The sequence below is a fragment of the Fistularia commersonii genome, unplaced genomic scaffold, assembly GCF_037954325.1.
Source record: "Fistularia commersonii isolate RoL2024-O1a breed Wild unplaced genomic scaffold, RoL_Fcom_v1.0 HiC_scaffold_39, whole genome shotgun sequence".
Lineage (NCBI taxonomy): Eukaryota > Metazoa > Chordata > Actinopteri > Syngnathiformes > Fistulariidae > Fistularia > Fistularia commersonii.
In genome coordinates this window covers 22,501-30,000 of record NW_028233997.1, presented here as the reverse complement: position 1 = coordinate 30,000, position 7,500 = coordinate 22,501, and positions in this window count along the sequence as shown.

The following is a 7,500-nucleotide window of genomic DNA, read 5'->3' as shown; positions in this document are numbered from 1 at the left end:
AAGGCTTCAGGATTGTCATTAAACTTAAAGAAATGCAAACTTCTTGCGCTGCATGACTCGCCACTAAAGGAAATCAGCGATGTTTCCATGAAATCAGAAATAAAATACTTGAGCATTTTCCTATCCAAGGACCAAACGTTAAATCAATCCAGGAACATTGAATCTAAACTGAATCAAAGTAAAGCTTAATTCTAATATATGGCTCCAGAGAGATTTATCAATATTAGGCCGGATATATTTGACTAAAATGGATGTGTTTATCCAGATGTATATACCCAGCGTATTCCAATGCTGCTCCAAATCAACTCGTAAAATCTGTTAACCAAATCAATTTCAACTTTATCTGGAGGAACAGACCACACCATCTAAGAAAAATCACATATGGTGAAAGAAACAAGTGAAGGAGGGCTGAAAGTGATAGAGTCGGACTGCTTGAATGGGACATTGAAGGTGAACTGGTTGAAATCCTGGATCAAACCTCATCGTTCTTTCTGGTATTGTACTCCAAACTACTTATTCAACAAAGTCGGCGGCCTGAGTCTTCTGCTTATCTCTGACTTGGATATCAACAAGATTCCTGTCAAATGTTCAGAGTTCCATAAACAAATATTATTATACTGGAAAATGATATACGTACACAATTTCTCACCACACAGTATAATAGTTTGGAACAATCGATATGTACTGCATGGCAACAAACCTCTGTTTTACAAGGAATGCTTTGAGAAAGGTATATGGTCGATAATTGACTTGATGGATGACACTGGCAGTCCTCTGGACAATGAGCAGTTCTGTACTACACACAGATTCAAGCCTCCCATATTAGAGTTGCTAAAGTTACGAAACGCACTGCCTCGACAATTTGTATTCCTGACCAAAAATATAATGACGCACCGAACCGTACAACCACAGTTACCCCGACTATCACTCCAGGGAATCTCAATTGTGGACAGAAAGCGCGGCAACTCCTTTATTAGGAAATGTTTCACAGGAAACTTATTCCCTGGACGTCAAAAAAAAAAAAAAGGATATTTTAAATAAATTTGATGAGGAATCGATTGCCACGCTGCGAACCATGTATCTGACTCTACCCATACCCCCAAGGCAAAAGAGACCCACTTCAAAATTATGACTGACATCTACCCATCTAAGGAATTATCGAGGGTACGCTTTAATTTTGAAGATAATATTTGTACATTTTGTGAAGACAACATTGAAACCACTGACCATATATTTTTTCTCCTTCTCATTCCATCGTCACCAGTTTCCTTCTCAAAAGATGATATAACATTCTGTTTACTTATAAGCAACATAACAGATGAACTCTGTGTCAATGTTCTTTTAGGCCTGGCCAAGTTCTTCATTCACAAGAACAGAATGCAAAAATGCTCCCCAAATTTTAATGTCTTCATAAACGATTTTGAAATATAAAAAAAAAAAAAAAAAAATCCTTAAAACTTATGGAAAAATCCAAAAACTAAAAAATATAGTTACCCATGTCCGAGGTTCCTTTTTTTTTTGGTAAAAAAAAAAAAACAAAAAAAAAAAAACAACTTGATTACATGTTACATTCCCCTTGCAATTTTTTTTTTTTTTTTTCGTTTTAATTTCTTATTTGTCTATCTATTGATTTAATTACTTCCTTTTAATTTCTTTTTTTGTCTCGCACTGTAAATTTCTCACAAACCTGTAACACTATTAACTTCTCATTACATACAGAACAAATGTCCTGATGTCCGTTGCTTCCTCATCCCTGGTTGTTTCATTGACATTCAGTTCTACCTTGCTATGTTTATTTGTACATTTGTATATTTGGGTGTACTATTTATGTTCAATTAAAAACAGTTTGATGTCTGAGATTCCTTGTGAACCGCCAACTTAATTACATGTTATATTCCCCTCACAATTTTTTTTTTTCGTTTTTAATTTTATTTTTCTATCTATTTATTTAATTATATCCTTCTAATTTTCTTTTTTTGTCTAGCATTAAAAATTTCTCGCAAACCGTTAACACTATTAACTTCTGATTACTTACACCACGAATGCGCTTATGCCCCCCCACCCATCCCGCTTTTTCCGTACGGAGGCAGACACTGAGATCGAAAGCAAATGGGTGTCATTGAAATGCAGTAACAGGGTGATAACAGCCGTGTTCGAAGTGTGTAGGGGCTTATAGGAGAGCAGAAGCACGTCACGCAATTCACCTGAGTTCGGAGGATCGGGAGTACCAGGGCCCATAGCGGAGAAGCGGAAGAGCGGAGTTATGTGTCTCTTCTCAAAGGCGGGGAAGCTGGGGGGCAGCAGGACCCCTTAGACCGGCTAAGGTGAGCCTACTCCGGACAGAGATCACCCGGAGTTATGACTGGAGCTCCCGGACCTCTGGGCACACACATATGTGAATGAGTGGATGAGCTAATGTTGGTTTGGTTGTGGATACGTTTCGGCCAATGCTATCAGCACAGCGATGATGAGTTCAGGTGTGTCTGTGTGTGTTTGTGTGTTTGTGTGTGTGTGTGTGTGTGTGTGTGTGTGTGCGTGTGTTTGTGTGTGTGTGAGAGTTTGTTTTTGTGGGTTGGGGGGGGTTCCCGCGGACACGGAGTACCAGGGCCTGGAGCGGATGAGGTGAGGAGCGGAGGAGAGCAGAAGCCCGGACCGTGATTCGCTTGTGTCCAGCGGTTCGGGAGTTCCAGGGCCCGAAACGGAGGAGCGGAGGAGCGGAGGAGCGGAGGAGCGGAGGAGCGGAGGAGCGGAGGACAGCAAAACCCCTTTCTGCAATTCGCCTGAGTCCGGCGGATCGGTAGTACCTGGTTCCGCAGCGGATGAGCGGAGGAGTGGAGGAGATGTTTCTCTTCTCAGAGGCGGCGAGGGGGGGGGGGGCAGGACCCCTTACCCTTATCCCCCCCGGACGTTTGAGTGGAGCTCCCGGACCTCCGGGCACGCACATGCGAATGACTGGATCACAGGGAGTGCCAGGGCCTGGAGCGGATGAGCAGAGGAGAGGCGGAGGGCAGAAGCCCGGCCCTGTTCAAGAGTTCCAGGGTCCAAAGCGGGGGAGCGAAGAAGCGGAGGAGGGGAGGAGAGCAGAAGAGCAAAAAACTGGCCCGGAATTCACCGAAGTCCCGCGGATCGGGAGTTCCAGGGCCCGGAGCGGAAGAGCGGAGGAGCGGAGGAGAGGAGGAGCGGAGCAAAGCTAAGCCCGTCTTAACAACAAGGAAATTACAGATGAGGCTATAATTTCTAATGAAAACTTTAAATTCTATAGCCACGTATACACTTCGACATTGTCAAAAAGCGATTGTGACTCCTTTCCATTAAATATTCCTCAATATATCCCAAAAATAAACAACAAACAATATATGATTGTTTATATATGTTTATATATAAACAACAAAAAATATACAGTTTGATGTCTGAGATTCCTTGTGAATCGCCAACTTAATTACATGTCGTATTCCCCTTGCATTTTTTTTTTTTGGTTTTAATTTCATTTGTCTATCTATTTATCTAATTATTTCCTTTTAATTTCGTTTTTTGTCTAGCACTGTAAATTTCTCACAAACCTGTAACACTATTAACTTCTCATTACATACAGAACAAATGTCCTCATGTCCGTTGCTTCCTCATGCCTGGTTGTTTCATTGACATTCAGTTCTACCTTGCTATGTTTATTTGTACATTTGTATATTTGGGTGTACTATTTATGTTCAATTAAAAACAGTTTGATGTCTGAGATTCCCTGTGAACCGCCAACTTAATTACATGTTATATTCCCCTCACAATTTTTTTTTTTTCGTTTTTAATTTTATTTTTCTATCTATTTATTTAATTATATCCTTTTAATTTTTTTTTTTTGTCTAGCATTAAAAATTTCTCGCAAACCGTTAACAGTATTAACTTCTGATTACTTACAGCACGAATGCGCTTATGCCCCCCCACCCCCCACCCCCCGCTTTTCCGTACGGTGGCAGACACTGAGATCGAAAGCAAATGGGTGTCATTGAAATGCAGTAACAGGGTGATAACAGCCGTGTTCGAAATGTGTAGGGGCTTATAGGAGAGCAGAAGCACGTCACGCAATTCACCTGAGTTCGGAGGATCGGGAGTACCAGGGCCCATAGCGGAGAAGCGGAAGAGCGGAGTTATGTGTCTCTTCTCAAAGGCCGGGAAGCTGGGGGGCAGCAGGACCCCTTAGAGCGGCTAATGTGAGCCTTCTCCGGACATAGATCACCCGGACTTATGACTGGAGCTCCCGGACCTCTGGGCACACACATATGTGAATGAGTGGATGAGCTAATGTTGGTTTGGTTGTGGAAACGTTTCGGCCAATGCTATTAGCACAGCTATGATGAGTTCAGGTGTGTCTCTGTGTGTTTGTGTGTTTGTGTGTGTGTATGCGTGTGTATGTGTGTGTGTGTGTGTGTGTGTTTGTGTGTGTGCGTGTGTTTGTGTGTGTGTGAGAGTTTGTTTTTGTGGGTTGGGGGGGGTTCCCGCGGACACGGAGTACCAGGGCCTGGAGCGGATGAGGTGAGGAGCGGAGGAGAGCAGAAGCCCGGACCGTGATTCGCTTGTGTCCAGCGGTTCGGGAGTTCCAGGGCCCGAAACGGAGGAGCGGAGGAGCGGAGGACGGCAAAACCCCTTTCTGCAATTCGCCTGAGTCCGGCGGATCGGTAATACCTGGTTCCGCAGCGGAGGAGCGGAGGAGTGGAGGAGATGTTTCTCTTCTCAGAGGCGGCGAGGGGTGGGGACAGGACCCCTTACCCTTACCCCCCCCGGACGTTTGAGTGGAGCTCCCGGACCTCCGGGCACGCACATGCGAATGACTGGATCACAGGGAGTGCCAGGGCCTGGAGCGGATGAGCAGAGGAGAGGCGGAGGGCAGAAGCCCGGCCCTGTTCAAGAGTTCCAGGGTCCAAAGCGGGGGAGCGAAGAAGCGGAGGAGGGGAGGAGAGCAGAAGAGCAAAAAACTGGCCCGGCATTCACCGAAGTCCCGCGGATCGGGAGTTCCAGGGCCCGGAGCGGAAGAGCGGAGGAGCGGAGGAGAGGAGGAGCGGAGCAAAGCGGAAGCCCGTCTTAACAACAAGGAAATTACAGATGAGGCTATAATTTCTAATGAAAACTTTAAATTCTATAGCCACGTATACACTTCGACATTGTCAAAAAGCGATTGTGACTCCTTTCCATTAAATATTCCTCAATATATCCCAAAAATAAACAACAAACAATATATGTTTGTTTATATATGTTTATATATAAACAACAAAAAATATACAGTTTGATGTCTGAGATTCCTTGTGAATCGCCAACTTAATTACATGTCGTATTCCCCTTGCATTTTTTTTTTTTGGTTTTAATTTCATTTGTCTATCTATTTATCTAATTATTTCCTTTTAATTTCGTTTTTTGTCTAGCACTGTAAATTTCTCACAAACCTGTAACACTATTAACTTCTCATTACATACAGAACAAATGTCCTCATGTCCGTTGCTTCCTCATGCCTGGTTGTTTCATTGACATTCAGTTCTAACTTGCTATGTTTATTTGTACATTTGTATATTTGGGTGTACTATTTATGTTCAATTAAAAACAGTTTGATGTCTGAGATTCCCTGTGAAACGCCAACTTAATTACATGTTATATTCCCCTCACAATTTTTTTTTTTTCGTTTTTAATTTTATTTTTCTATCTATTTATTTAATTATATCCTTTTAATTTTCTTTTTTTGTCTAGCATTAAAAATTTCTCGCAAACCGTTAACACTATTAACTTCTGATTACTTACAGCACGAATGCGCTTATGCCCCCCCACCCCCCACCCCCCCGCTTTTCCGTACGGTGGCAGACACTGAGATCGAAAGCAAATGGGTGTCATTGAAATGCAGTAACAGGGTGATAACAGCCGTGTTCGAAGTGTGTAGGGGCTTATAGGAGAGCAGAAGCACGTCACGCAATTCACCTGAGTTCGGAGGATCGGGAGTACCAGGGCCCATAGCGGAGAAGCGGAAGAGCGGAGTTATGTGTCTCTTCTCAAAGGCCGGGAAGCTGGGGGGCAGCAGGACCCCTTAGAGCGGCTAATGTGAGCCTTCTCCGGACATAGATCACCCGGACTTATGACTGGAGCTCCCGGACCTCCGGGCACACACATATGTGAATGAGTGGATGAGCTAATGTTGGTTTGGTTGTGGAAACGTTTCGGCCAATGCTATTAGCACAGCTATGATGAGTTCAGGTGTGTCTGTGTGTGTTTGTGTGTTTGTGTGTGTGTATGCGTGTGTATGTGTGTGTGTGTGTGTGTGTGTGTGTGTGCGTGTGTTTGTGTGTGTGTGAGAGTTTGTTTTTGTGGGTTGGGGGGGGTTCCCGCGGACACGGAGTACCAGGGCCTGGAGCGGATGAGGTGAGGAGCGGAGGAGAGCAGAAGCCCGGACCGTGATTCGCTTGTGTCCAGCGGTTCGGGAGTTCCAGGGCCCGAAACGGAGGAGCGGAGGAGCGGAGGACGGCAAAACCCCTTTCTGCAATTCGCCTGAGTCCGGCGGATCGGTAATACCTGGTTCCGCAGCGGAGGAGCGGAGGAGTGGAGGAGATGTTTCTCTTCTCAGAGGCGGCGAGGGGGGGGGACAGGACCCCTTACCCTTACCCCCCCCGGACGTTTGAGTGGAGCTCCCGGACCTCCGGGCACGCACATGCGAATGACTGGATCACAGGGAGTGCCAGGGCCTGGAGCGGATGAGCAGTGGAGAGGCGGAGGGCAGAAGCCCGGCCCTGTTCAAGAGTTCCAGGGTCCAAAGCGGGGGAGCGAAGAAGCGGAGGAGGGGAGGAGAGCAGAAGAGCAAAAAACTGGCCCGGAATTCACCGAAGTCCCGCGGATCGGGAGTTCCAGGGCCCGGAGCGGAAGAGCGGAGGAGAGGAGGAGCGGAGCAAAGCGGAAGCCCGTCTTAACAACAAGGAAATTACAGATGAGGCTATCATTTCCAATGAAAACTTTAAATTCTATAGCCACCTATACACTTCGACATTGTCAAAAAGCGATTGTGACTCCTTTCCATTAAATATTCCTCAATATATCCCAAAAATAAACAACAAACAATATATGTTTGTTTATATATGTTTATATATAAACAACAAAAAATATACAGTTTGATGTCTGAGATTCCTTGTGAATCGCCAACTTAATTACATGTCGTATTCCCCTTGCATTTTTTTTTTTTGGTTTTAATTTCATTTGTCTATCTATTTATCTAATTATTTCCTTTTAATTTCGTTTTTTGTCTAGCACTGTAAATTTCTCACAAACCTGTAACACTATTAACTTCTGAATACATACAGAACGAATGTCCTTATGTCCTTTTCTTCTTCATGCCTGGTTGTTTCATTGACATTCAGTTCTACCTTGCCATGTTTATTTGTACATTTGCGTGTACTATTTATGTTCAATTAAAAAAAAAAAAAAAAAAAGAATGAGAGGCTGAGAAAATCTCCATGTCTCTCTCTCTCCCCCCCTTAATGC